Here is a 10,314-nt window from a genome sequence, read left to right as displayed (position 1 = left end):
GTCATGTTCATTATTTAATATTCATTAAGCATCTCATGAATACTTGGCTCTCAAATAAAAGCTAAGGCGATATTAGAAAATACAGAGAGGAAATGATCAGTGCTCTCAGGAAATCTGCTGCTCAAAAAGACTCATAAGACGTATAGAGTACTCAATAAGAAAATGTAGGAACTCTTGATTCAGCCAAGATGATAAAGTGATATAAGCAATGAAAACTTGCAGGTGATATAATCATAAAAAGAATGAGAAAGAACCTCAGAAATGATTGGGTTGAATACCTCTCATTTTACAGATGAAGAAACTGAGGTTCAAAAGTGACTAGTTTGTTTTCATCATGTTCAGTTGGGAAGTCAGGATTGAAGTCCAGGTTTTCATGATCTAAATGAAGTCCAGTGCTGATGATGAATCACAGATTAGTTTCCTTGGCTATGGCTCTTCTGAATCCTTCTATGAATCTGCTCCTACACACACATACCCAACATAATTTGCAGAAGTAGAGATAGAATGACCACAATAGACACTGCCATACAAGAAAGGAAGGAATGGTAGGCCCAGAGCAGCCAAGGGTTCCGTGTACTTCTGAACTCTGGCTGGACAGGCGATGTCAGATACTTGATTAGGGTATAATCCCTATCCTAAGAAATGATTCTTGAAGGCTGTTGGTTCCTCCCTCTGAGTCATCCTTCCTTTTCAATAAGAAATGACCCTGTTTGTAGCTGGGTAAGTTTTCCAGGCTGTTTCCCCCCGTAGAAAATTGGGCTACTTTCTACAGAGGCTTATGCTGTCAAAGGACTCAATGATAACCTTGAACTATTAAAGAAAAGCTGTCAAGACATTTATTTGACACAGTAGGAAACTTTGCAGATAAGAAGAAGAGGAGTTAAATTTGACCATTTCCTTTACAAGGGGAATATAAACTTATAAGAGTATGAGTACCGTGGCTATAGCTTTTTGTTGGGAGGTTATTCCCAAGTAAATTAATTTGAAAAGGAAAAATAATGCTTTTTAAAACCTAATTTCTTTTTCTCAAGCAAATTGAGGTTATGAAAAATGCTTTGCTTTTTGTGTTTGCAATCCATAAGAAATATAGACAAGTGCTCAACATAGAAAAAACAATCATTTATTTGGCAAATAGAAAAAATGCACTAAAGATTTTTCTTTCTTACTCTTAACGGGGTTTCATTTCACTATCACTACACAGTCCACATAGAACTTGATAAAGAAGAGAGCTAAGAAATACACATTAACAAAGAGCCTTTTCTGGAGGAACTAAATTCCACTCTAACTTGGAAGGGGAAAATATTTTGGATGACAAGATGGCAAGTTTTAGAAGATAAAGTACAAAAGTAGATAACACAGATACACGAATAAATACCCTCTCTCCTGAGGTTTTGTGGCCTTTGCCTTTATTCCAGAAACTGGCGACACAGAGGAATTAAAATGTCTTTGACAAGATATATGAGTTTTCTATTTTTCCTTCCTTTTATATTCATAACCTAACAACTTTTGTAATTAGTCTGTTAATGTCTCACTAATAAATTTTAAACTTAAGTGAAAGGATTCATTTGGGTTGCTATATAATCTTTATTTTTAAGATGCAATTTATCAACTTAAGCTAATTAAACTCACAGTTGTTGTGCTTCCTATGCTTCTTGGAATTCAAATTAAGAATTTGATATCATATCTTTAAAAGGTAATGAATATTTGTGACATTTGTTTCTTCTAATTAGTCTATTAAAAATTGTATAAGACTTGCCTGTTGACTGAAGAATTCTCTTTGCTCTAACAGAATAAATTAACTTTGACCATTATTTCAACTAGCCAATGAATTTTTAGCTTATAAAGTCACACCGAAAATTATCTATGTCAACTGTTCTATTCTCTTGCTGCTTTTAATTTTTCATTGGCATAGTCAAATCCTGATGGTCATCCATCTAACAACCTGTTACAGTGGCTAGACACAATTGAGACATACTACATCAGGCTTTCCAGGTGGTGCTAATGGTAAAGAATCCGCCTGCCTATGATGGAGCCACAAGAGATGCAGGTTTGACCCCTGGCTCAGAAAGATCCCCTGGAGGAGGGCAGGGCAGCCCACTCCAATATTCTTGCCTGAAGAATCCCACGGACAGAAGAGCCTGTCAGGCTGCAGTCCATAGGGTCGCAGAGTCAGACATGACTGAAGCGACTTAGCACACAGGGTATATCTGGTACTCTCAGAACAAGCAGTTGAGCATATGTCATTGACAAAACTTTCCCACTGACATAAATACTTTTTAAAATACTTTTTAAGGATTTTAAGTTAGACTAAGATAATCACAGAAAGTTTCATGAGAAGCTGCTCTTGAGAAATGTGTAGAAATTGGAGCAGTGGAAAGGAGGAAGGATGCTTAGAGCGATGAGTGCAAAATGGAAGGAATGTATCTCTACCATGTAAATAGGTTACGCCCGTATACTAGTGAGTTAATGAGAATGAATAAATGGGGAAAACTTTTCCTTCCTCTTGATACCTCTGCCTATATTTAGGATTACTCTTTTGGCCCTGAACATATCTTGACTTAAAGGATATCTTAAATATAACCATGCTAATCAAGATTATGAAAATATTGATAACCTCTCTTAAAAGTTTTTCCTAAGTGATCTTTTCTAAGTCAATTAAATTTTTGATCATATTCTTATAGCAGTTAAAATATTTCCCTTTAAAATTTTTATTATTTGAAATATTTCACTGGGGACTATATTTTTATGTTTATCAGAAACATTTAATTAAATTATTTTTATCTATACCAAATTTTATAGATTATGGATTTATCATCTATTACACTTTTTTATTTAGTTAAATGAAAAAAAATGGTCAATTTTGTGAAAATGGTAAAAAAGAAAAAAAGCAAAAGAACAAGATGATGGAAAAGTGCAGAGAAGTGGAGTGGGAGAATAAGTCAAAGGAAGAAATTTAGAAAGAGAAACACAGGAAGAGACATGAGAGGTAGATTACAGAAATTTTATTTTATTAAGACAAAAAATGTATGACAAAGTAAAATATATTAATAATAAGGTCAAAACAATGGGTTAAAATCTCATTTTATATAGCTAAACAGAAAATTCATATGCGGGACATAAGTTGAGAATATAGATTGTAGAGGACCTAACCATACCAGGTAATAAATTTTATTTTATGCTAATGGCCAGGGTTTTGCTAAAGGATATTCCATACAGATTTAGTGATCCATAAAGAAAAGTTTATTTAAGTAAGTTTGGGGGAAACTGCATCTTATATTGCCCTAAAAAAGTATTACAATACATCTCAGCCTATTAACATATCTGAGGAATCCTGGGAAAATAAATTTGGTGAGAATGGGTTAAATTGTTGTTTACCAATCTTATTTAAAGACAGAATACTTACTGAGTGTGTAAAACCCTATTTGCATCCTGTAGAACATACTTTGGGAACATAGGCAATGGTGGAGCCATAGTTGAATGTTTAGGCTGAAAAAGGCATGAGAAGCATAGAGTTTAGAAAAATTAAAATCTCAAAATGAGGTGCTGGATGCCAACCTGACTGTGACTGAAAACAGACAAATTAATAGGCTATTTAACAATCAAAAGGAGAGACAAGGTCTTAGACTGGTCTGGATTATAGATGAAATACCAAGGTGTAGGTATGTGTAAGAGAAATCAACCCAGAAATGCTGATTGTTGCCCAGTCCACAGTCCCTCCTAATGTAGCTATATCTCATACCGTGTTGCTCCACAATTCAACTGAACCAGGGTGGGGATCTTATCCAAAATGATTTACGCACAGCTGGTCAGCAAATATGACTTCTATAGTCTGGCTTAAAAACAGAAGTTAGATCAGATTTCCCTTCAAAAATTTGAAATTATGAAAAGAGAGACTGAGACTTTTAGAGAATAGATACAGATGTGTGTATGGCTGGGGAGAGGTGGTGAATAAACATGTATGTATGTTTGTATGTATGTGTGTGTATATATACATATATATATACACACATGTACAGAGAGAGAGTGTCTGTATACAATGGTCACTTCTTAGGCTCAATTTATACACTGATTTTATATCCACAATCCAGATTAAGGCTTGTCTGTTTATGAAACATCCATCAACAGCATGGTTGTTACCATTTGCTGTAAGGCATCCTGAAATATTAATTTCTATGTTTGGTTTTTCCTACTTCCTTCTATGAGACCTTTCCACCTTGAGTCAAAGGTACCTATATTTCCTCAAAGAGTAGAATTTTTTTACAGTAAGAACAAAAGGAGAAAGTAATCAATAGAGAAGGAAGACCTGAAGAAAGCTGGGCATGGGGTTTATGCTATAATAGCTAAATAGAATAAAGAATAGCAGAAATGTAGACCACTTCTTGTGCATACATATACCAGAGAATATAGGTTTATCTGGGCTAAGGAAGAGAGCAGAGGGAGTTGGAAACGGGGAGTTGCATGGGACACACCATTTTAGTAAATCAGGGAGTGAGAGATAAGAGGGGCTGACCTAGGGGTAGAAGAACCACGTGGTGGGAAATGGAGTCCTCACAGGGAGACTACCCATCTGAGGGGCCAGCGTCAGGAAATCCCACGGAAGTCCATTCAACACGTAGAGACAGCTCATTACCTGGACAGAGCAAGTTGCCTCTAGTGGTGGGGTGAGCCTTCCAGCTACAGATCAGCCAGTCACTCAGTCAGTTCAGTCGCTCAGTCATGTCTGACTCTTCACGACCCCATGGACTGCAGCACACCAGGCCTCCCTGTCCATAACCAACTCCTGGAGCTTACACAAACTCATCTCCATTGAGTTGGTGATGCCATCCAACCATCTCATCCTCTGTTGTCCCCTTCTCCTCCTGCCTTCAATCTTTCCCTGTATCAGGGTCTTTTCAAATGAGTCAGCTCTTCGCATCAGGTGGCCAAAGTATTGGAGTTTCAGCTTCAACATCAGTCCTTCCAATGAACACTCAGGACTTATCTCCTTTAAGATGGACTGATTGGATCTCCTTGAGCCCAAGGGACTCTCAAAAGTCTTCAACACCACAGTTCAAAAGCATCAATTCTTTGGTGCTCAGCTTTTTTTATAGTCCAACTCTCATCTCCATACATGACTACTGGAAAAACCATAGCCTTGACTAGACAGATCTTTGTTGGCAAAGTAATGTCTCTGCTTTTTAATATGCTGTCTAGGTTGGTCATAACTTTCCTTCCAAGGAGTAAACGTCTTTTAATTTCATGGCTGCAATAACCATCTACAGTGATTTTGGAGCCCAAAAAATTAAATCAGCCACAGTTTCCACTGTTTCCTCATCTGTTTGCCATGAAGTGATGGGACCGGATGCCATGATCTTAGTTTTCTGAATGTTGAACTTTAAGCCAACTTTTTCACTCTCCTCTTTCACTTTTATCAAGAGGCTCTTTAGTTCTTCTTCACTTTCTTCCGTAAGGGAGGTGTCCTTTAACCCAACTACAGATGCCGGTCCTTAAATAATTTTCAGCTTAAATAATTTTGCCAAGGGTTAGCTGAGTCCTATCTGGAATGACATTTGCAGGCGTCCTGAAATGTAGTAATCATGAGGAAGAAGAACCTCAGCACTGGTAGTTGGGTAAGACTGGACAGTGTTATATCCTATCCCTGTTAAACATTAAACATAACAGATTTTCTATAAACATTTTATTTTGAAATGTTATTCCTCTTAGGAACCGAACTATAAGAGGTCAAATTGAGCACAGTTTTGTTGTCTCTGGGTGCTTAAACTAATTCAAATGGAAATAAAACTGCATGAAAATAAAAACCTCTAACTTTAACAACAGTACATTGCTTTGTTTATTCCAAAACCCTCTGGATCTGAGGACCACCTATGTAGGAGAAATTAAAAACTAAATGAAAATATTCTACATTCCATGCCTAGCAATTTAATTTTTAAGCCTTTTATAAACCTAAAAATGCTCAACCATCATTTTTATGCTTTAACTTAGAATGTGTTTTCCAACAAGGATTCCAGTAACATTACATCTGATATTTATAGTCTCAATTTGTTTTTTGGTTTCTATGCTATTTCTACATGAGTTCTGATTAACATTTCCTTCATCTGAATCCTCTCTCTCTCCTTTTCAGTACCAGTATTTGCTGGGGGCTATATTTCAGACCCCAGGATGTAAGTCTAGTTTCCAAAAATGTAATTCTTCACTCAGATACAGTATTTTTGGTTCTGTGTGTTTGTTTTGCACTTTTATGATTTTCTGTTGCTGCAACAAAGTTTTGTGGATTAAACAGGGAACTCCTTTCAGTCCTTTTATCATTTCCCTTAGTATGGGCTAGCCAAATATGTCTGCATCCACTAGAAATCTGCTCCTAGAAGTGAGGCGGTCATGGTTTCCGAATTAGGATGCATGATTGAACAACTGAAGGGCATAAAGCCCACATTCTTTCTAGATGGAACCCTCAAACGCTTTTCATAAGATCCACGCTGTTCATAAGCCAGACGTAGGATGCAGATATTAAACTTCAGTCTTCTTTATTTTTTAGCATTTGGTTACGCTTGATACAATCTCTTTCAAAAAACTGAACTCTGAGTCCCTCCTAGGCCTTAATGAATCTCTGAATTGGGTACTTATTCAGTCAACACATGTTTAACAAGCAACTACAATATGGTGGGTGTTGAACTTCAATTATAAGCTGAAGATAGAATGGTGAACGAAACATATGTAAGCCTGTGGTCTGGTTGGAAAGATAGACTTCAGTCAAGTGGTCATGAAATATTAGCCCATCACTGTATCCCAACCCACCTGCTCTTTCTGCTTCTTGGCCTTCCTTGTGACTCTCCCTTGATATCGCTCAACCCTCCTCCCCCAACCCCACCCGGCAAACACCTTCACATTCTCTTGCTCTTCTCTTCTCCACCTGTATCCTAGAGTTTTGTCCTCAGCTGTTGTGTCTTGCAACTCTGTACCCCTGGAAGAGACAGCACACCTCATGGCTTTAGCTGTTATTTATACACCAAGAGGAATTAAAGAATTTTATCTTTTTTTATCTTCTTCCCTGATCTCTCTGCTCCTCTGCCTCACCCCATAGAACCACTAAGTTTCCAACCAAATCTGGGATTCATCTCCTCATCCTAACCCCATTTTCAGTGAGTGAACACTCTAATAACACCCTAATTATCTCCATTCTTCTCATTTCACACCTCCCTTTACTTATTCCATAATAATACTTCTAGAGTACAAAAACGATCATGCCATTTGATATCTAAAAGTTCCTAATGAGGTCCTAAAGAAGCAATCTAAGGACTTCAGCAAGGCCCAGGTGGACTCAGCATCATCTTCTACTTCTCTCATGCTAACCTTATTTATTTTCAAAAATTGGTCATCAGCTTTCAGAAAGCTATTCATTTTGATGGCCATTCTGCTTGACATAAATTTTGCCTCCCTCTTATACTCTACATTTAAGGTTCAATTAAAGTAACTTCATCTCAGTGGAACTCCTGAGACTTACAGGCAGAATTAGTCATCTGTTTGCTATCCCATAGCCCACTGTGTATGTGCATGTGTGTGAGTGTGTACGTGTGTATGTTAGGTGTAAGTGTTTTACAGTACAGGCTATTTGAAAGAAGGGAAATTCTTTTTTGGATCCTTTGGATGGAGAGCAAGGAAGAGGGAAGAGGAGAGGAAGCATTTAGTAGACTCCACAGAATAGAATATTTTTTTACAGGAATAAAAAGTAAAAATCTTAAATAGAACCTGTCTACTTACTAATGATGTATCAAGATAAAATAAAGCCTTATTAATCACACATTTGGAATTGGCCCCCATAAATTTTGATGGATTTAGAATTAATTTGTTCACAAGTGACAAAATCATCATAGCTGTGGCGTAAACGATTTGAAATCTTTTCCTTTCTCTTCTTACAGTCCAGGCTCCACAGCACTTCACAATGTCAGAAAACATGTTTTCTGCCCCATTGCTCTGTCACAAGTAGTTTCAACTTCATGGTTCAAAATAAAATGTGTGTATTCTAAGAAGCAAGATGGAAGAAGAAGCAAAGAAGCACAGCACAAAGTTTATATGAGCATTATCTCCTAAAGAAGGTTCCCAGGTGTCATATGATGCTTCAACGGGCCTCCTGTACAGGAGGCTCCCTAGTGGCTAAAGGAAGTCTAGAAAATGTAGTTTTATTCTGTGTATCCTGTTTCCAGCTAAAAATTCTGATGCTGTTGGAGGAGGAAAGAAAGGATATGGACTGATATGATTTGGTTTTACCTCTTTGTGTCTTGGGCTTTGTCCAAAATATTGTATAAGACAATTAGCACTCTGGAATCACTCAGCAACTGTTTTTATTACTATCCACTTTTATATCATTTACCAGTTCTCCAGGCAAACTGGATACTTTCACACAAAGGACTCTTTAGCTGTATGATAGGATATTGAATATTATAGCTTCCATCAGGCCTTGAACTCTTCCTGAACTGTACCTGAAGCTGTTAAAATAATAATGGCTAAATTCCTAAGGGTTTTCCTTGGTGGCTCAGGTTGTAAAGAATCCACCTGCAGTGAAGGATACCTGAGTTCAATCCCTGCATCAGGAAGATTCCTTGGAGAAGGGAATGGCTACCCACTCCAGTATTCTTGCCTGGAGAATTCCATGGACAGAGGAGCCTGGCAGGCTATAATCCATGGGGTTGCAAAGAGTCAAACATGACTGAGTGACCTTCAATACACACACGCACACACACATACACATGCACACGCGTGCACACACACACATACACACACACATATATATATATATACACACACACATGTGCACATATCAAAAGAGATGGAAAATAATAGATGTTGAGTATGTATTTACTGAATGTTGCTGAATAAGGGAATGCCTCTGGTCTGTGTGTGTATATGTGTGTGTGTGAGTACACATGTGTCTGTCTACATATATACATTTTTTTTTCTTAAAACAAATTGTTTTTCTTTTATGGTTTATCCCAAGAGATTGGATATAGTCCCCTGTGCTATACAATAGAACTTTGTCATTTATCCATTCTAAATGTAATAGTTTGCATCTACCAACCCCAAATTCCCAGTCCATACCTCTCCTTCACCCCCTCCCCCTTGGCGACCATAAGTCTGGTCTCTATATTTGTGAGTCTATTTCTGTTTTTGTAGATCCATAGATTCATTGTGCCATATTTAGATTCCACGTATAAGTGATATCATACAATATTTGTCCTTCTCTCCCTGACCTACTTCATTTAGAATGATTATCTCAATGTCCATCCGTGGTGCTACAAATGGCACTGTTCCATTCTTTCTACGGCTGAGCAACATTCCATTGTGATATGTATCACATCTTCTTTATCCATTCATCCATCAGTGGACATTTAGGTTGTTTCCATGTCGTGGCCGTTGTGGAAAATGCTGTTATGAGCATAATGATGCATGTATCTTTTTGAATTGTAGTTTTGTCCAGACACATACCCAAGAGTGGGATTCCTGGATCACATAGTAATCAAAGGGTAATTATCTTTTTAGTTTTCTGAGGAAACTCCATACTGTTTTCCATAGTAGCTGCACCAACTTATATTCTCACCAACAGTGTACAAAGGTTCCTTTTTCTCCCATCCTCGCCAGCATTTGCTACTTGTGGACTTTTGAATGGTGGCCATTCATAATGGTGTGAGGTGGTACCTCACTATAGTTTTGATCTGAAACTTGCAAGCTTTTGCACAGAAAATTAAACCATGAAAAAACAAAAAGACAACCTAGGGAATGAGAGAAAATATTTGCTAATGGTGTGACTGACAAGGGCTTAATCTCTAAAATACACAAACAGCTCATACAACTCAACAATGAAGAAACAAGCAACCCAACTGAAAAATGGGTAGAAGACCTTAATAGACACTTCTCCAAAGAAGACATACACATGGCCAGTAGGCGTATGAGAAGATGTTCGACATTACTAATTATTAGAAAGATGAAAATCAAAATTATAACCTCACTTTTTACCTGAGAGAGATGAACTCAAACATAGCATCTTAAACCACAAAGCCTCATGGAGGAAACTTCGTCTTACAGAAACATCTTGAACTTTACTTCCAAAATGATTGACAACACCATTATACATTACTGCATAAAGCTAACATTGTTAGTCTTCATATTTCCAGTGGTACTTAAAAAATAATATACATTGTTAATTTGATAATGTTCATTTTTCTTAACTTCCTCTGCAAGAAGCTAAACTTTTATAGAGTGATGTCTTGGTGGATAGATCATTTGTGTGAGATTTGGGGCACCTCATCTATAAGACAGGACCAA

The sequence above is a fragment of the Bubalus bubalis genome, chromosome 9, assembly GCF_019923935.1.
Source record: "Bubalus bubalis isolate 160015118507 breed Murrah chromosome 9, NDDB_SH_1, whole genome shotgun sequence".
NCBI lineage: Eukaryota > Metazoa > Chordata > Mammalia > Artiodactyla > Bovidae > Bubalus > Bubalus bubalis.
The sequence above is the reverse complement of the archived record's forward strand: the minus strand, read 5'-3'. Positions refer to the sequence as shown.